A 21,501-nucleotide genomic window follows, 5' to 3' on the forward strand; every position below is an offset into this window, starting at 1 on the left:
AGAGGCCCAAGAGACACTGGAGGCTCTGAGGCTGCAGCCGTGGCAGGTATGAGGTCCCAACAAGGATCCAACAAACTCATCTTACCAATTCATTCAACAGATTTGGCCTATCTAGTTGCTGGGAGGTGGGGGGATAATTCACCAAGGAGCTGGTAGCAGATGTAGTTTGATATTAAACAATTTTTACATTATTTATTTATTTATTTTTATTTTGTCAAGCATGTATTAGATGACATATATAGATATAAACATGATTTTGAATGCATGAAATGGATACAAAAAAAAAGGAAAATTAGGACGGGGGTGGTAGACACGCTGGTGCGCTTATGAATGCCCATTACAGACCTCATAGGAATGGGGTGAGGTCGGCAGTAGACAGTCTAAGGTTAAAGTTTTGGGGGTTTGTGGAAGAAACCGCAGAGTCAGGTAGTTCATTCCAGGCATTGACCACTCGGTTGCTGAAGTCGTATTTTCTGCAATCGAGTCTGGAGTGGTTTACCTTAAGTTTGTATCTATTGTGAGCACCTGTATTCTTGTGGTTGAAGCTGAAGTAGTCATTGACAGGTAGGACATTGTAGCAGATAATTTTATGTACTACGCTTAGGCCAGACGGAAGGTGATGTAGTTTTAAGTTGTCTTAAAACTTCTAATTTTAAAAGGGTGATTGCACTTTTTAAACAATGTTTTAACAACATCCCTGTATGTAGCGTTTGTGATGAGCACTGTAGAATTTTACTGTTATAAATTTGAAGGAGACCATGAGAACAACAGTTGTCCTGAGCCTCAGCTGGGTTCTATTTTCCAATGTGAGGGGCTCATGAAACATGCTGGAATGAGGGAGGCAACTTTCAGTTGTTTATTCCTGCAAAAATAGAGCCTCATGCTTGGGAGAGAGGTCCATTTCAAGTACTCTGAGTAAAAGCTCAGAACTCTATACAAAATGTTCCTTTGTTGATTACAACATGTCAACCTATGTAACTTCTCTCACAAGATGTCAGCATTCCAAGTATCATGCAGAATTAAATCAGAGTCCAAGGCAAAATGATCCTTAAAGTTCCAATTTAATAAGTCAGACATCTTGGCACATCTGTGGAATCCCAATTCTGGAAGTTACCCAGGATTCCCATCCAGTTGTAAGTTCATGATCTTGTCCCCACGCCCACAAATCCATCACATGGTCCAAACTTCTTCAACGCAGGCATCTCCACCCAGCTGGTTCCGGTCAGGTGCAGAGGTACAGAGGTGCAGAGACAAAAGATGACCTTGGCTTCTAGAAAAGAATGACAACAACACATTCCACAATTCTACTCCTTTCTATTCCCCCTCCCAACTACTACACTAATGAAATAGCATAATAAAATAAGAGGGAGTGTGGCAGGCCAATGATCCTAAAAGGGATATAACTGCAGGCCTGACACAAGATCAGAGTTCACACTTGGTTGAATACATTTGTGCTTTTTGGTACAGGATCACATTTGTTGTGTTTAGTACAAGATAGGAAAAAAACTTTCTAATCTTATTATTTTTAGGAATTTCTTGTTGCATATAGTTTGTCAGTTTTGCAAGGAAGCTGGGAAAGAGGGGCACATAGACAGCCCGGTTGGTGGTTCAATCCACTCAAACTTTTGGTGGCTTTTTTTCTACATGTTTTCATCTCTTCCTGGCTGACTTGATGTTGAAAAATTATTTGTAATCTTTTCTTACAAATAGTATTCTTCTCATTTAGAAGTTGTTGCTTTTGTTCCTCCTCCTCCTCCTCCTCCTCCTCCGCCTCCTCCTCCTCCACCTCCTCCTCCTCCTCCAGGATTTTGAGGGGACATTCCCTATTTGAAGGATTCCTTTGTTTTATATTCTTAAATTGTTACCAAGCTATCATAGCCTAACCCTCCCCTCTACAGAAACCCCAGTTAAATATTCTCACTCTCTGCATTAAGCCAACCAGTGAAGGGGAGATTGAACTTCTCTGGTTCACTTGTGAAGCTGTAAAACTGCTTCTCTTCTTAGGATATTTATTTTCCCTTTAATTCAGCCAGAGTATCTTCACTGAGTTCATTTTATCATGTTCCAGACTCTGGTGTAACCGTGAACAGATCTTAAGCCTCTCTGTAACAACTTTCAGTTTTTAGGAGAGTGTTCTATCCTTCCCTTCTCCAGTTACAACACTATTAGAAAAGGTCCTTCCAGACTCCTGATTTTCAGCTCCTGTAGATCAACATGACTTCCATGATTCTCTTAAGAACACTCCAATAAAGTAGCATTAGCTACTGTGGTCATATTTCCTGGGAGCAGATTAGCTTGGGAACTTTCATCTTGAAAAATCCATGCTTTCTGGTAATCAATTTGTTGTTTTCAATGAGTTTATGAACTCCTTGTTGTTGTTCAATTTATTTGATGCCTGATATAGAATGTTCCCTATAATTGATCCAATGTGTCTATTACTTTTCCTCAATACATGTTTTTTTTCCCAATATACAATTGACAAAGTATGCTGAACTTTTTTCGTTCACTTATGAACATAGTGGTAACACCTGTTGCCCCAATAAAGCATGTTGGCACATTTTAAAAAACTGTAGAAGGAAAAGTCATAGATGAAAATACCAGGTGGGTATGAAGGTTTCTGCTTTTAAAACTCCTGGATGTTTCCATTCTAGTTCCATCCCTTTCTGGAGAAGAATGAGTTCTGCAATCTTTCCCACTGGAGCCTTTACGTGGACCATAATGGAGAAATAGCTGCAGATATGGACATCGAGTTCATGGTGATTTCACCCGATGGGGATTTGGTGAAAAGGAAACTGGGGAGTATTGAAAGAGAGAGAATTATTATTAATGAAATTGCTCTTTCATGGCTAAATCTGCTGAACAGGGTGGGTCAAATATTGTTGTGTTTTCTCTTTTTTTTCTTAAGATTATGACTCATTTCAAGTGAGTCAGAGGTGGGTTCCGGAAGGCACTACTGCTGGTTCACTCATGGCCATGTCACATGTGCGATTTGCGTGTTCACATGCACATGTGCAGTTCAATAACAATTGTTCTGGGCATGCATAGAAGCCAAAAACAAGATGGCAGCACCTATGGTGCCACCAGGAGAACCGGTTTGGGGAATGGCAGGCCTGGGTCTCTACCAGTTCCAGTGACCCAGGCTGCCAAACCACTACCTGTTTGGCCTTACTGGTCCAAAGCAGTAGGAACCCACCACTGAAGTGCGTTAATTCTCATTGCCATGATGGATGAGCCTCCCTGGGAGCTGAATGTACAGAAGAGAAAACTTAACATTTTGTTAGATGGATTGTGGGGACTTCAATATTATTCAAAAAAGTGTCCTTCAGATCCCATGATAAAGAATATTCTTTTAGGTTGATTTAGTCATGTCCAGTATTGGGTGTTGGATAATTGTTCTTCAGGATGGAGATCAGCTGGTGAGAAATATTCAAGTACTGGCAATTGTGTTCCTAATAGTCTCAGGTTGTTTTAACCAGTTTCTGCATTAAGGATTGGACTGAATCGTATGAAATATAGTCATGTCTGATTAGAGATCCTGTTGCTCCATATTAGAAATAAGCCTCACTTTGTCCAGGAGAATCAGGTTTCTATTGAAAGGTCACTGATGTTCTACAATCTTTTTAAGCAGCCCAAACCTGGCCAGAGTTACCATATCTCTCCTTAACCCCACTGTGACAAGCAATAGGCCTTTTGCTCTTCTGAAGAAGATCCAAAGATGTTCATGTATCACATGAAACCATAAAGGTTGTTTTGATGTGAGATAATGCCCATAACCTGGAAAATTGAAGCACTGAAACAAGACTTTGATTTAAAAAAAAAAACAAACCCTTCCTCATTTTTTATTTTTATTTTTGAACTAACCAGGGTGAATTTGAAATGAAATGCTACTTTGATTTGGGTTTTGGTTTATAAGAGGGCACTTCACCTGAAAAAACCTAGAATGCAGGTTTTTTATGTTTATTGCTAGCTTCGTTTAGACCCTCTGTGCAAAAAGGAGGATCCAAATTTAACTGATAAGAAATGTAGATTTGTCTTTCCATGAAAATTGGTGTCCCCTAACTGCAATTCTTCAGTAGAAAAAGACCCAGATACAGAGCTGGACAAAGATCATTTACTCTTGTTCCACTTGCTGAAGATGAAAAGATCCCTTTTTGAGGGACAGGTTCTCATGACCTCTCCTGCATCTCATCTCACCTCAGTTCTAGAAAGTAGACAGTGAGTTTTAGTTTTAGGCGAGAGCCATATGAACTCAGGAAAGAAACACACAAATAAAGAAAGTCCTAATTTTTAAGGATTGTTTTCTCCTTTTTATCTTAATTGAGGGATGGTTTGGTACTCCTTTCAAAGGGAAGCGATTTTGCAATGTTCTATATACTCCAAAGAAGCCTATCCAGATCCTACTGGTCCAAAGTTTCTTTCTTCAATACAGTTTTATTTTATTTAATAAATCTAATTTAATAAATATTCAATGCAAGATCATCATACTGTACTTTAAAATCATAAAAATCAAAGAGGAGGTGGAGATGACATTGCAGCAAAACAATGGTTCCTCCATAGGTCTATGGAGTTTCACCAAATTCCCCTTGCCAGAGGGTCCTAATGGACCTAAACCACCTTGGAGGGGTGGCAAAGAAGAGAGGAGACCCTGAGGTCACAAGGAGACCACAAACTCCTTGTTTGACTTGGGGAAGCTCTCAATCCGGCAAGAAGGAAAAGGCGGACAGTGTGTGCTGTCCAAGGCTGTGACAGTCCGATCAGAGAAGAATGAAGAGACATTGAAGAAACAGTGTGGTGACTGGGTGAGAATTTTTTAACTTCTGCTAAAATTGTCCCGTTTAAATTGACTGAATAATAGTGGGACTGATAAAGAAAGGGGGTGGATTTATTTATCTCCCACCCCCAGAAACAGTGGCAAACACACATGTAGCTGAAATAGACTTGAATAAGAAGTTTGAACTATTTGGATAATTTGAGAATATAAGTACTAAAAAAGAAAAATCTAGGAAGTATATTAACTGGACATTGTCTAATTATTGGGGATTATAAAACTTGGACCCTGGAACTTTTAAAAGGAAAAAATGGTGTTTGCTAGAGAAGCTTAAGGAGAGTAAATAGAGTAACCACGACACCTACTGGCTAAGGAAAAATTATAGGGAAAGTGAAGAAAGTGCAAGAAGAAAGTGAAACCTCTGACCTTGAGCAGCTTATTGAAAAACCTTGTTACAAGACTGTTGCAAGACTTAGATAAGCTGCCTGCACCTGGGAAATGTTTATAGAAAAGAACTACAAATAAAAAGAGTCTCAGCTGTAAATACTGATTTTGGGCTGGATACAGATTTTAGCAGCTGAGGAATAGAGAAACTGGAACTGGGAAATAATAGAGGTTTCTTTCAGCCTTCAGCCTTCAACTCTTCTCCATAGGGTTTTAGATTTTGTTGAATATAATTCTGGGGTCTTAGTGGGCCTTTGTGGATTACTGGTTGGTGTTTCCTTGTGGATATTTGAATGTTATACTAGAAGATTGGATTTACTTAATAAGGAAGAAGGGTTGATGAGTGAAAACCAAGACACTCAGACAAGGGAGGAGTCAACAGAAGAGATGAAGGAGGAAAAGGACAAAGAAGAGATAATAATGAAAATAATAGTGATCAGTGAAATTAATAAGGCGGGAAATACATTAAGAGCACTGGAAAGACTATTTGAAAGGGATATAGAGGTCTAGGTAGAAATCCTAGAAATCAGGCAGTGGAAAGGGGTAGAAGTGGGAATAATACTTGGAGTGAATATTCAAGCAGCAGATGTAGACAGAGATAAAGATTTGAGAGATGTATTTGGAAGGCAAAAAAAACAAATCAACCAAAATATTGAATAAAGCAAGAGATGAGGGATAGATTTTATTTTATTTTTACTGTTGTTTTGACTTGCTTTTCTCTTTCCCTCTTTTTTCTCAAAGAATAGCAATTAAATTGCTATTGTGGAGTGGGAAGAGATGATGGATGGATTAATTCTCTTTTTTGCTCCTTTTATGATTTGCTTTTCCTTCTCTCTCTTTCCCTTTGCTCATTGCTTCTTTTTTCCAGATAGGTGACATGATTAGAAGTTAGATAGAAAAAAAAGACTCTTTTAATAAATGGTGACATGATTAAAAGCTAGAATAAGTGATAGAAATAAGAGAAGGGGGAATAATAGTGTATACATTTTTAAACAATAAAATGGAAGAAATAATAAGACAAATATGAAAATTGAACAATGATAGATTGCAAATTAATATAAATGTGTATTATTACTAGAAATACATAATGTAACAGTTATGAATATTTTTATCAGTTTTATCTGTATTAGAATGTATGACACCCAGATGCCACACTGTTCAACCTTTGATTTGCTACATTTGTAAAAAATAAACAAAATCATAAAAATCAAAAGCTAGGAGGAGGAACCAAACTGCTTGTCACTTAAGGATGAAATCTTTTCAATTCCATCCTTCCAGTCTTTCTTAAGTAGAAAAAATACTTTATTTCAAGCAAAGGGGAGTGAGTAAATGAACAATTGCCAGTATTTATCTCTCCTAAATCTGTTTGGAATGAGTCAATGATTTCATATTTATCTAAGTGAAGCTGAGGAACTATTTGGATAATGTTAATGCCTACATCCATTTTCATTGATGCTTCATTCCAATATATTTTCTTTCACATTTCTTGTTTGTCTGCTTAGTCTCTGCCTCAATCCCAATGTGTGGAAAGTTGTCATCCTGGGTTTGTCAAGCGGAAGCGAGAAGGAGAGCCTGCTTGTTGCTATGACTGCATTCCTTGTCCTGAGGGGACCATCTCTATTCATGAAGGTGGGGAACGCCAAGGGAAAGGACAGGCCTTGTGGAAGTGGATTCATCTGAAACACCGTCATACAAATACAAGTTATAAGACAGATTTAAGCTCAATTGTTTTTTGTTTTTGTTTTTGCTAGCAGTTTGGCAGTTCAATTCTCACCAGCTGAAGATTGATTCAGCCTCTTCCATTCTTCTGGGATTGGTAAAATGTGGACCCAGATTGTTGGGGGCAATAGGCTTACTTTGTAAACCACTTAGAGAAGGTTGTAAAGCACTTGAAGTGGTTTAAAAGTACTATTGCTATTAACTTCAAACTGCACAATTTCTTATCTAGAGAATAGAAGAAAAACTTTGAGGGAAGGCCTAGGAAGAAATAGGAGGGTGGAGCAGATTGAACAACCTTCTCTACGGCCAGGAAAAAAAAATCTTCTGCTTTTTAGTTTGGATTTTAGCTTCCAGATTATTTGCAAAACTATTTTTTCTATTTAATTAGATTTCAAAAGATAGGCATCCAGAGTCAAGTATATTAAGAATTGATCTGGCAGGATCCAGGAAATGTGTTGAGAAAGATTAACTGATTCATTATCTACCTCTAATAATGTAGGTTCTGCAAATTACCAAAGAAATCATTCAGATTCCAGGACTTTTTCCAATTTCATAAATTATAAAAATATATCTGATTTTTAAAAAAAGAAAATGACATTTTCTCACATTTCTGTAGAGATTTTAAGCAATGTTTCTTGGAAAAGTCTGCTAGTAACAAATGTTATTCCCAATAAAATATTTCTTGAAAAGTAAAAGTACTAAATATTAAAATATACATATTACTTTTTTTTGTTTACTCAGATACAGAAAAATGCACCAAATGTCCAATTGAAAAATATCCAAATGTGGACAGAATCCAATGTATCCCCAAATTTATAGCCTTCCTATCTTATGAAGAACATCTGGGAATCATTCTGGTCTCTTTTGCCCTATTCTTCTTCTTAGCCACAGGTCTTGTTTTAATCATATTCCTTAAACATCAGGAAACTCCCATTGTGAAAGCTAACAACCGAGACCTCTCTTACGTCCTCCTGGTCTCCCTTCTGCTTTGCTTCCTGTCTCCCTTTCTCTTCATTGGTCAACCAAGGAAAGCCACTTGCCTTCTCCGACAAACAGTTTTCAGCATCATCTTCTCAGTTGCTGTTTCTTCTCTCTTGGCAAAAACCATCACAGTGGTGCTGGCTTTCCTGGCCACAAAACCAGGAAACCAGGTGAAGAGATGGTTGGGGAAGAGCTTGGCCAACTCCATCATCCTTTCTTGTTCTAGTGTCCAAATTATGATCTGCTCCATCTGGTTGGGAATTTCTCCCCCATTCCGTGACTCAGACTTTTACTCCCAGCCTGGAGAGATCATCCTACAATGCAATGAAGGCTCTGTTTTCATGTTCTACATCACCCTCAGCTACATGGGCTTCCTGGCTGCCATCTGTTTCACAATGGCTTTCCTGGCCAGGAATCTCCCTGGAGCCTTCAATGAAGCCAAACTGATCACCTTCAGCATGCTGGTCTTCTGCAATGTCTGGGTTTCCTTCCTGCCCACCTACCTGAGCACCAAAGGGAAATACATGGTGGCCGTGCAGGTCTTCTCCATCATGGCCTCCAGTGCTGGTCTGCTGGTCTGTGTCTTCATCCCCAAGTGCTACATTATCATTTTGAGGCCAGACTTGAATACAAAAGAGCATCTTACGACCAGAAGAAATGTGTAAATGTGAGTTAGAGGAATTTACACTCTCAACACATTCCAACAGGCCAAACATAGACATTGTTTCAAACATGAGCTGGGACAACAATTTTACATGGAATAATCAAAGGGCCAATGGAAGATAGGTCCTCCATCCTTATCCAGTATAATTGCAAGACGTGAATACTCTGGTGTTTTGTCCTTACCATACATTCGTTTGTGTGCAGCTCAACATGAACCTAAACCCACCTATCCTCCAACAAAACAGACCATATGCGTAGATCTGAAAGCTTTTTTGAAAGAACAGGATATGGTGAAACTGGGGAAAATAGGAATACATACAATGAAAACCAAATACAAGATAGGCAGTATTGAGTTACTGCTCAACATAACAATTAATACATACAAATATTTTAAATCTCACCAATGATACTCTATTTGTGGATGTGTTTGTCCTTGGATGACCATGTGCCATTAAGAGGGATTCTTCTCTGTGTGTCTCCAAATGCTATAGGAAATGGAGTCTGGCTTCCCAGCATACACTTGTTTGAGAGTGTAGGCTGATGGGTAAAATGGGTTGGATCAGCTTCAAACAATGTAATTGGTATTGTCTCCCCAGCCACTAGATGGAGCAACAATATATAAAATGTATATGCTGAAGCATGACATCTAAATGATCCAGGTGGTCAAATTATGTAGTAATAAAATAAAACGGGGGCTGAAATAAAGCCTAAAGAATCGAGAGTGAAAGGATTAGAGCATGCACAGAGTGTAACTAACTCAACATTTGATATTCTGAGCTTCATTGTAGCCTAAAATGCACCACCTGCAGAGTTAAAAACTCCAGGCTAAATGCCAAGCTTAGCCTTGCTAAGTAGCCTTGCTGTAAGTTTAAAATGTGTATTCTGATTGCTGTAACTACCTTATTTGAGATAGCAGCCCTAACAAGCTCCAGGCTAAATGCCAGAAAATGTGTACCCCTTTTTTCCTTGTGAGCCCCATTGTTCCTAAGCACTGGGAAAATCATGAACTTTACATAAAACAGTGGATAAGAAATTATGTTTCTAAACAATGACAAGCTATGCATGAACTATGTGTAAACTATAGAAATAAAAAAAAGTTTTCCCTTTCTGCTTTCCTGATTGAGGCAGAAGATTAAGGACACTCAGTTTTACTTTTGATCAAAAATAAAGCCGAATTTCAGTAGCCTCATGTTCAGATTCTCTTTGGGATTAATTTAAATTCTGAGCTGCATAACCGCTACCCTAATAGAGAGTATCCATATTTAAGTGTCCTATAAATGTAGTGTAATGGAGGGAGGTGGGATTGGGCAGAAATACTCCTTACTAAGTTGCAACAATTCATCCATCTCATTCTTCTGATGGTAGACACTCCAGACTTATATACCCAAGGGACTTTGGAGGTCTTCTAGTCTAACTCCCTGCTTAGACAGGAAATTCTATATACCCTTTTCAGATAAACGGCTGTCCAATCTCTTTTTAAAAACCTCCACTGTTGGAGCATCCACAACTTCTGGAAGTTAGTAAAACAATTCCATGATAAGTTATGTTAACCCCTACATTATACTCTTTTCTTCTAAGGAGAGGCCGCCTGTCAGACCTGCAGTCTTTTTGGGATCTTTGGCCTGCCACATTTCTATCTACTATGCTGTTTCTATAGTAGGGAAATGAGAGGGGAATAGTAAGGAGTAGGATGTGATGTAACCAAAACAACAAATTATAACAAAATTCTTTCAAGAAAGCCAAGGTCATCCTCTGTCTCTATACCTCTGCACCTAACCGGAACTGGATGGGTGGAACTGCCAGCATGACAGTGGAAGATTGGACCATTTGATGGACTTGTGGGTGTGGGGGCAGGAACTTGAACTTCCAACTGGGTGGGGAAAACTGGGAAGCTTTCAAATTTGGGTTTTCCCAGATGTGCCAACATGGCTCTCTTAATAAAATGGAACTTTGAGCAATACCTTGCCTTGGACTCTGATTTACTTTTGGATGCTATTAGGAACCCTGACACCCTGTACTAGACCTGCTCTAGGCCATATGGGAGGCCACAAAATTAATGACTTAACCCATTCCACTTTCTGGCAGATTCTTCACACACACTTAACCAAGGACTCTAGAGCATCAAAAAAACTGGACAAGTTTTATATGTGTGTTTTTATTAGGTTTATTTACCTGGATCAATTCTACAGGTTTCATAGCTTTTATATCTAAAAATGTTATGCTTAAATTTAAGGAATTTGAAGGATTTGAAGGATTTGAAGCAGGCTCAATTTGCATGACTGAATGTACTATTAAATTTGGATATTAAATAGAGATGCAGAGAATTTGGGTAACGAGTATTCGATTTACATTCTGCCATAAGTTAAGATACATACATACATACATACATACATACATACATACACACACACACATACATACATACATACATACATTTGTTTTCATTTGTTTTTGTTTTCTGAGGTTTTCGCGGGTGTTTATATGTAGGTCTTTGGTTATTCGGGTTTTTCCCCGCGTAAAATTGGAAGTGTCTTGGCAACATTTCGACGAAGTCTCATTCGTCATCTTCAGGCTGGTTTGCTCGGCTTCATGCTTCCAGGAGCAATGTGAGATGGCAGTTGCTCCTGGAAGTATGAAGCCGAGCAAACCAGTCTGAAGATGACGAATGAGACTTCGTCAAAACGTCGCCAAGACACTTCCGATTTTACGCGGGAGAAAACTCGAATAACCAAAGACCGACCGACCGACCGACCGACCGACCGACCGACCTACCTACCTACCTACCTACCTACCTACCTACCTACCTACACACACACACACACACACACACACACACACACACACACACACATACATACATACGAATGAATGAATGAATGAATGAATGAATGAAATAAAATGATGTATTCGTGATATAGGACCTCAGAGACATTATAAACATTTGTAAACATACTTCAAACCAATGCAAGAATTGGGAAAAGAATGGGGAAACATTTTATCATGCAGGGTGGAAATTTTAGATACAAATTGACACAATAATGGAAAGAATTTGAAAGGCTAAAATCATGAAGAAACCACAATTCTTTTTATTGGGACTTCTGAACAATGAAATTAGAAACCATTCATAGTAGATTTTACATATGGTAATTGCAGCAGGATTATTGTATGCTCAAGGATGGAAGATTCATGGAATTCCCACAGTGGAGGACTAGATTGTGAAAAATTTGCAGAAATGAAAAATTATCTGTTGAAAAGAAGATTAGAAGTCAGGGTTTATTTTCTCTTTTCAATTTCTTCGATCTTTTCCTCCTTTATCTATTTCTTTCTTTCCCTTTTCCTTATTATTCATTTTCTGTAAAAATTCTTAATAAATGTAAATTTAAAGAATAATTAAAGAAAGTGAATAATAACTAGATTACTTCATACATAACATGCATGCAGTATCCAAAAATAAAAGAAAAATGGAAAGTAACCCAGAGTTCCATTCAGATAGGTGAAAAGATTTTTTGGTGATTTGAAAATACCTCCAAACTTCTCAGCTTTCGGTGGATTAGAAATACAATTGTTAAAAGTTAAATACAATGCTGCTTCCATTGATTATGTCCTGATATATTCATACTTTCAGTAAAACAACGACAGACTACCACAGAATCCTATCCTTCCTTTTTGCAATCCAAGCAATCAACAAGGATCCCAACATTTTGTTCAATGTCACCCTGGGATACAACATCTATGAAAATTATTTCAGAGCAGAAATGACCTCGGAGGTTTTGCTGGACCTGCTTTCAGAGGGGGAGGCCAACGTTCCCAACTACAGCTGTGGAAGGCAGAGAACCACAGTGGCTGTTCTGGAAGAGGCTGATATTGACATCTCCTTCCAGATTTCAACCATGTTGGGACCCTACAAAATCCCACAGGTGTGTCTTTCTTGGGAAGACCATTTGTAGACATGCAACATACAGCAGCACATCCTCTTTTGTAAATGAAGAACAAAGTTCTGTTGTAGGAATTGCATGAAGTAAGGATGGAGGTTCCATCAAATGGAAGAGAAGGTCAGAGGGGACAATCCCTGACACACTTGTAATGCAGACTGTGCATCTTTGCTGGTTCTTTGCAACAGCCAAATGTTGCACTGAAGTGAGAAGAGATGCAATTTAAGCAGAATGACCAGATACTCCCTATAAAATGTTCTTCATTGCAAGGAGTGGAGCAATTCCTCCATTAGAGCTAGATGCAGTTTTTATGGTCTCCAAATTTTTGTTCTCTCCAATAAAATAAACGTTTTTCCCCTTTTCAGATCAATCACAGTTTTGAGTCCCAGGTTGTGAGTGATGGAAATCCTTTCTTCTACCCAATGCTCCCTGCTGACGGAGCCCATTACCCAGGGATGGTGAAGCTGGTCCTCTATTTCAGGTGGACCTTGGTGGGTCTCCTTGCTCCAGAAACTGAGAATGGAGAAAGGTTCATGAGGACAATGACTTCCATGCTGGTCAGGAATGGCATTTGCCCAGTTTTATTGCAAACCTTTTCTACGGTTTCTTTGAATGCGAGAGTAGACTTGTCTTTATACTTGAATTGGAGAAAGATGAATGTCTTTATTTTTTGTGCAGAGTTGACTGTAAACCTTAATGTAGGTCTTTTCACTTTACCTCAGATATGTGAAATGATTGCTGAACCTCCTAGAGGAAAAGTCTTGATCACCACAATCCGCTGGGACTTCACTGCTTATATGTCAGAAGAAACCTTTCTTGTTCAATACATCCAAAGCATATTTTCCTTTCCTTTGATGAATATTGAAATTGAAAAGTATGGCAGGATTGTGAAATTAGACCCTCTTATCAAACACTTTTTAAAGACCTCTTTCCTGTGTTCCTACACCAATGATGCCTTTTCAGTGAAAGTCTGGCGATGGTGCAGGCAGAGGGAACAACTGGAAGCTCTCACGGAAGAGGAGATGGCTGTAATCCTGTCAGAGGATGAGTATTTCATTTACAACATAGTCTGGGCTGTGGCACGGGCCTTAAATGCAGCTTATACATCCAGATCCAGGAGGACATTTATAGGTGGTAAAAACATGGAAATTCCCATGCTGAAGGCATGGCAGGTACTTATTTTCTATTCTGACAATTCTATTCTATTTTATTCTGATATTTTTATGGTATCCTGTATTCTGAATATAGAGATTAAATTAAACTCCAATTTTCCACTTGCTCTCCATTCTGCAATTCATTTCACTCTGCTAACTTCTTTTCCAATTTATTTTTACAAGTTTCTTGGTAAAAATATTTCTCTTCAACCTCTTTCTTCTTTGATTCTTTTTTTAACAAGCAGAACCATTACCATGTGACACACAGTCTAAGAAAAGTGACCCATGTATATTAAGTTGTCTAACGTCTCTGATCCTCTCACTTCCTTGGCTGTTCTTCTGCTCCAGGGCAGCCTTTACCCAGAATGGGTCTTATTCTTTGGCTAAAAATCCCTTTGATTTTCCTTCCCCAGCTCAAAAGTCTCAGTAGAATCACAGATAATAACGGATCTCATCAAGCAGCAGCATATGGAGAAGCTAAGCAGGCTAAAGTCATGTGGGAAGATGTCCCTTACCTTCCACCACACAGAATATCACCCAAGGCATTTATCTTCTTCTGATGCAAGATTCCTTTCACCTTTTTTCAATCTGATGTTTACTTCAAAGGCAAGAAGTAGCAGAAGAGATTTCAAAGACTAGAATTGCAAAAATTACAGTGAGGAGAAACTTCTCCTCTTGGGACCCTGAACTCTTGGGTGCCACCTGTAAAGGACAGCTGAAGAATCTTAGCATCTTGGTGAAAAATCACAAATCCACCTCTGAAGGAACTGTTCCTTAATGGCTGTGGTCCTTCTTGTCAGGACATGTCCAGAAAGTGATGCTGGAGGAAGATAGTTCAATACTCTGATAATCTCCTTCAATGTGGTATATTGTCTCCAGAGACCACTGGAGATAACATCAGCCAAAGCTATGGAGTTTGGTGACATTTTAGGTTGCTGGCATTTAACTCTAGTGCTGCCTGTCTTCTAATGCCAATTAAGTAATCAGTAACCTTGAAACCTGTCTGTTAAAAGTTGGGCCTGTTTATGGTTTTAATGCCAGGGTTTCAAAAAACACCCCCAATGAAATAAAACTCCGAGGCTTGAGTTCCCTCAAAGTTCCACTTTATTAGAGATGTCATGTTGGCACATCTGCGAAAATCTGAATCTGAAAGCTTCCAGGTTTTCTCACCCAGCTGAAAGTTCAAGACCTTGCCCCAACACCCACAACACCCACAAGTCCATCACAGACAATTTTCCACTGCCATAAAGACAGATTCCTCCCATCCACATCTGTCCAGGTGCAGAGAGGAAAGTGACCTTGACTTTCTGAGAAAGAATGTTGTTATGGCTACACATCACCCAACTCTGTATAACACCCCCTCCCATTTTCCCACAGTAGAAAAGTGTGGCAGGCTTGAAACCCCAAAAGCTTGTAGGTCTGACAGGCAGCCTCCCCTCAGAAGAAAAGCATGTCCTATAAAGAGAATAATACAGAGGGTTAACATTTAATAACTACCATGTTTCCCTGAAAATAAGACAGGGTCTTATTTTCTTTTGAACCCCCCCCCAAATGTTGCTTGGGCCTTATTATCGGGGGGGGGGGGTATTGGTTTGAGGTTGCCGAGTGGCTGCTCTCTTGTAAGTGGGCGCCCGGAGAGCCAGGCATGCCTCAGGGGCAAGTGGCCATGAGGTGACCACGCTCATGAGCAGCCACCCAGCAACCCCTCTTTCTAGCTGGGCAGAGCGCCACTCACCAACTAAGTAATATCCCAAAGGCTCTAAGCCGCGTGGGGCTCTACCTGGCTGGAAAGGGAAGTTGTTCCGCCCCAGCTTGCATACCTCCCAGCCTCACCATATCCTGGCCCAGTTCACCCTGTAGGCCATGGTGGCGCCACTGCCGCATTGCCGCCGCCACCGCACTCCGAGCATAACCAGCTTCCAAACTCCAGAGAAGTTTGGAAGCCGGTTATGTTCAGAGTGCAGTGGCGGTGGCACCCTGACCCTGCAGGGATAGCTGGGCCAGGTTATAATGAGGCTGGGAGGCATGCGAGCTGGGGGCAGAACAGGCACTCGCGCAACCTCCTTTTCTAGCCAAGCAGAGCACCATGCGGCTTAGCACCTTTGGGATATTACTAGGTCGGTGAGTGGCATTCTTCCTGGCTGGAAAACGGGGTTGCTGTGCGGCTGCTCATGAGAGTAGCTGCCCAGCAACCCCCCGTTCCAGCTGGGCACAGTGCCACTCACCAACCTAGCAGTATCCCAAAGACAGCAAGCAATGTGAGTGCCTTTCCCCCCTGCTCCTGCAGCTTGGGTGGTTAGGTCTGTGGTCTTAAACTAGACCCAGTCACAGGTTTCAGCAGGTTACAATGAAAAACTGGATGTATTTTCCCTACAATTCTAGGCAGACTGTGCTGAACTGTTACTGGGTTAATTATTTTGGCTATTGGGGTATTTATTAGATCTCCGTATATGAATTGTAAATTTGAGCTGATTTTAAAATTGCTTGTGTCTGTAGTGAAATTTTATATCCCACATTTTCTATAAGTATCAATTTTTTGGTGAGGGTTGACTAAAGAGCAGGAAAATGACAGCCTATAAGGTAAAGGCAAATGTTCCCCTTCCATGCGCATGTGCGGGTTTGGAATGGCGACCGGGCTCTTTCGCTCTGTTCAAACTTGGCGAAGGAGCGCTGGGAAGCCTTCCAAACAGACTGCAAAAAACTCTTGGAAAGGGATCCTGGAAGAGCTTAAGATCTGCAGGGCTTGAGGAACTCCAGATAGCTGGGGGCTAACACTCCGGAGGTTCGTTTTAGCCCCGCAACGCTTTGCAGCCTTCGACCACCTGGCTGCGCAAGGACGGCGACGCTGACGCTGACGGTCAGCGTTTTTCTCCTTTACCATCCTGCACACCTGGCGTTGCCCGTCCGACCTAGTGGGGCCCCCTGATGAGAGAAGGTTTTGTTGTTATCCTGGCAGCCGTTTCCTGAGCAGCAGAGCGGCAGCGGTCGAGGCTAGAAGGAAAACGCGGAGGCTGGTAGGAAAACGTGGAGGGAAGATGGCGACTCAGACTTCAAGCAGCTGAGTCGCAGCACTTTTACATCTCGGACGCCTCTTCCCTAGCCAGCCTGTTTGAACTTGTTCGCGTTGAAGGATTAACGATCCCTGATGAGCCCTAGTGACTGGTGAGCCTGGAGGGTTTTAGTTTTAATCAGCATCTCTTTAAAGAAGGAAGCGCTGGAAGCTTATTGAGACCTTAAGCTTTGACTGTGTTTGTTACTGCCTCAGACGCTCCCCCCCCCTTTTGGCTCTTTAAGAAGGAAGCGCTGGAAGCTTATTGAGACCTTAAGCTCTGACTGTGTTTGTTACTGCCTCAGACGCTCCCCCCCCCTTTGGCTCTTTAAAGAAGGAAGCGCTGGAAGCTTATTGAGACCTTAAGCTTTGACTGTGTTTGTTACTGCCTCAGACGCTCCCCCCCCCTTTTTGGCTCTTTAAAGAAGGAAGCGCTGGAAGCTTATTGAGACCTTAAGCTTTGACTGTGTTTGTTACTGCCTCAGACGCTCCCCCCCCCTTTGGCTCTTTAAAGAAGGAAGCGCTGGAAGCTTATTGAGACCTTAAGCTTTGACTGTGTTTGTTACTGCCTCAGACGCTCCCCCCCCCCTTTTGGCTCTTTAAAGAAGGAAGCGCTGGAAGCTTATTGAGACCTTAAGCTCTGACTGTGTTTGTTACTGCCTCAGACGCTCCCCCCCCCTTTTGGCTCTTTAAAGAAGGAAGCGCTGGAAGCTTATTGAGACCTTAAGCTTTGACTGTGTTTGTTACTGCCTCAGACGCTCCCCCCCCTTTGGCTCTTTAAAGAAGGAAGCGCTGGAAGCTTATTGAGACCTTAAGCTCTGACTGTGTTTGTTACTCCCTCAGACGCTTCCCCCCCCCCTCGGTTCTATCTTGCTCACCCGGCTATTTGCTGTCTGCCCTTTGATTGACTGGTGTGCTTACTAGGGTGGGGAAGAAGACGGCCCTCTAAACTCCCTGAACTGAGCTCTGTGTCACTGCGGCCTCTCCGGACATTGCCCTTTGCATCCCGCTCCAGCCACTAGGGATTGTGGCTGAGTTGGTGTGAGAGTAATGGGAGATGGCGACCATGGTGGCAGAGACTGGGCTCCAAAAACATCAGCACTTCCCGCCTCCTCTGCTAAAGTGGCTCAGGCTAGTTTCAAACCTTGGCCCCCTGGATTGGGACACTTATTCACCGTCAAGACTGCCATTTATGAATTGCTGGACTTCCTACTTTTTACATCCTGCCCTGCCTGCATACGGCCGCCTTGTATACTATCCATTTTTGATTGGACGGCCAAGGACGCTTTCCCAGGACATAGGAGGAGAGAGAAACGGAGTATCTCTCCCCCCCCCTTTTTCATATTGTTATACATCTAATTGCGCAATTTTTTAAATAGTATGATGAGTGTATGGGACTGGTTGTGATTGAATGAATGGCCCACTTTTATTATCATATTGCTGTAAATTTTTGTGTTTTTTAACTTCTACGTGGGGACTGGTTGGGGGAGTGCATGGGTATGTATGATTCGGAGGACCTGCCGGGAGACGCGGGGGCCATGGGGATGGTTGAGGGGACCAGAGACACGGGAGAGGGTCGGGGTATTACGGTCGTAACAGGGAGGGGCAGATACGGCGGGGACTTTAGGGCAGGCCATTACCGGGGAAGGAGGGTTCGCTACATTACAGAGATCCCTCCTTCCGGCCCTATGAGTCCCACTCCGAGACCAGATGGCGCAAGTGATCAGGACCCTGGACTCAGGCTGCTGTCGCTAAATGCCAGGTCTGTAGTACACAAAGCTCCTCTCGTCCGGGACTTAATTTTAGACGAGAGGGCAGACCTGGCATGTATTACTGAAACCTGGCTGGGCCCAGAGGGAGGAGTCCCCCTTGTAGAGCTGTGCCCAGAAGGATTTCAGGTGCTGCACCAGCCGAGAGCCCAGGGAAGGGGTGGGGGTGTGGCCGTTGTTATCCGGGAGTCGTTAGTTCCTCGTAGGGTCCCTGCTCCGGAGCTTGTCGGGTGTGAGTCTCTGCTGATAAAGTTGGACCTCAAGGGTCAAGTGGGTCTGCTGTTAATGTACCTGCCTCCCAACAGCGTTGCAGCAGCCCTCCCCTCGCTCCTCGAGTCGGTAGCCGAGCTGGCAATTGAGTTCCCTAGGTTGATGGTCCTGGGGGACTTTAATTTGCCGTCGCTCGGTGAAAACTCTGACGGGGCGCAGGAGTTCATGGCTTCCATGACGGCCATGGGCTTGACCCAAGTAATTCGGGGCCCGACCCATTCGGCGGGGCACACGCTCGACCTCGTATTCCTCTCGGAGCAGTGGATTTGTGATCTTGGTCTGAGGGGTAATGACATCATACCCCTGTCGTGGACAGACCACTGCCTACTGAGGCTCGACTTCCGGAGGCCAAACCCCCACTGTAGGGAGGAGGAACCGACCAGGTGGTTCCGCCCCAGGCGACTCATGGAACCATTAAGGTTCCAGACGGAACTTGGGGTCATTCCTGATTCTTTCGCCCACAATCCGGTAGAGACTTTGGCTGCTGCCTGGCATTCGGCAGCATCAGAGGCCCTAGACCGGATTGCGCCACTACGGCCCCTCCGAGGCGGCGGATCCCGGAGACCTCCTTGGTTCACCGAGGAACTCCGGGAGATGAAGCGCCGGAGGAGATGCCTAGAGCACCGATGGAGGTCCAATAAGTCCGAATCGAACCGAGCAATGGTAACCACCTGCACCAAGGAATACACCAGAGCGCTTAGGGCAGCGAAAAGATCCCATATAGCCACCTTGGTTGCGTCCGCTGAGTCCCGCCCAGCCGCCCTGTTTAAGATAACCCGCTCCCTATTAAATAAAAGGGAGGCGGGGGAACCCTTACAGGGCAGAGCTGAGGATTATGCCCAATTCTTAGCGGACAAAATTGCTCGGTTTCGGTCGGACTTGGACTCCACCCCTGCAGTTCCAGCCGAGGCACAAGAGGATCAGATGGAACACCCCTGGGTTGAGTTTTCAGGATGTTACCCCCGGAGATGTGGACAAGGCCATGAGGGCTGTGAGTGCCTCCACCTGCGTACTGGACCCGTGTCCCTCATGGCTGGTTACCAGCAGCAGTGAGGTGACACGAGGCTGGATCCAGGCGGTCGTGACCGCCTCTCTTCGGGAGGGGAACTTCCCCGCCGCACTGAAAGCGGCGGTGGTGAGACCCCTCCTAAAGAAGCCATCTTTGGATCCAGCTGTCCTTAATAACTATCGTCCAGTCTCCAACCTTCCCTTTCTTGGGAAGGTTGTTGAGAAGGTGGTGGCCTTTCAGCTCCAGCGGTCCTTGGAGGAAGCAAACTATCTCGACCCCTTCCAGTCAGGCTTCAGACCCGGTTACAGCACTGAAACCGCTTTGGTCGCATTGACTGATGATCTATGGAGAGCCAGAGATGGAGGACATTCCTCCATCCTGGTTCTCCTTGACCTCTCAGCGGCTTTCGATACCATCGACCATGGTATCCTTCTGCGACGACTGCGGGAGGTGGGGGTGGGAGGCACCGTGTTGCGGTGGTTCTCTTCCTACCTCTCGGACAGGTCGCAGTCGGTGTTAGTGGGGGGGCAGAGATCGTCCCCTAGGCCCCTAACATATGGGGTGCCTCAGGGCTCGGTCTTATCCCCCCTACTATTCAACATCTACATGAAACCGCTGGGAGAGATCATCCGCAGGCACGGGATTAGATACCATCAATATGCGGACGATACTCAACTGTATCTGTCCGCCCCGTGCCAACTCAATGAAGCGGCAGACGTGATGAGCCGGGGTCTGGAGGCGGTTATGGACTGGATGAGGGCTAACAAGCTTGTGCTCAACCCAGAAAAGACCGAGTGGCTGTTGTGTTTCCCTCCCAAGGATTCCACCAATATTCCATCTCTCAGGCTGGGGGGTCAAACTTTATACCCCTCAGAGAGGGTCCGCAACTTGGGAGTCCTCCTAGATCCACAGCTATCATTCGACCACCATTTGACGGCTGTGGCTAGGGGGGCATTCGCCCAGGTACGCCTGGTGCGCCAGTTGCGACCCTACCTGAATCGGGAGGCACTCACAACAGTCACTCGGGCCCTCGTGACCTCTAGGCTGGAATACTGCAATGTGCTCTACATGGGGCTGCCCTTGAAGAGCATCCGGCGTCTTCAGCTAGTGCAGAACGCAGCCGCGCGAGCGATAGTGGGTGCACCGCGGTTCACCCACATTACACCTATCCTCCGCGAGCTGCGCTGGCTGCCTGTCGACTTCCGGGTGCGCTTCAAGGTGCTGTTAATCACCCATAAAGCCCTACATGGTAGTGGATCTGGATACTTGAGAGACCGCCTTCTGCCAATTACCTCCCTGCGACCAATAAGATCACACAGATTGGGCCTCCTCCGTATTCCATCGGCCAGCCAGTGTCGGCTGGCAACTACAAGGAGGAGGGCCTTCTCAGTAGTCGCCCCGACCCTTTGGAACGAACTCCCCGTGGAGATTCGTACCCTCACCACCGTCCAGGCCTTCCGCGCAGCCTTGAAGAACTGGCTAGCCCGTCAGGCCTGGGGATGAAGATAGTTGCCCCTCCCGAATGATGAATGCATGTTGGTTACTGTTTTTATTATATGTGTCTTTGTTATTGTCTGTATCTCCCCTTCCCCGATTTTGTGTGAGCCGCCCTGAGTCCCCTCAGGGAAAAGGGCGGCCTACAAATCTCAATAAAATCAAATCAAATCAAATCAAAATCAATTCCACATATGTGCTAGTCATTCCTGACTCTAGGAGGCGGTGCTCATCTCCATTACAAAGCTG

This window comes from Thamnophis sirtalis, unplaced genomic scaffold (genome assembly GCF_051295495.1).
Source record: "Thamnophis sirtalis isolate CommonGarterSnake01/CBP01778 unplaced genomic scaffold, rThaSir2_p1.2 scaffold_3, whole genome shotgun sequence".
Lineage (NCBI taxonomy): Eukaryota > Metazoa > Chordata > Lepidosauria > Squamata > Natricidae > Thamnophis > Thamnophis sirtalis.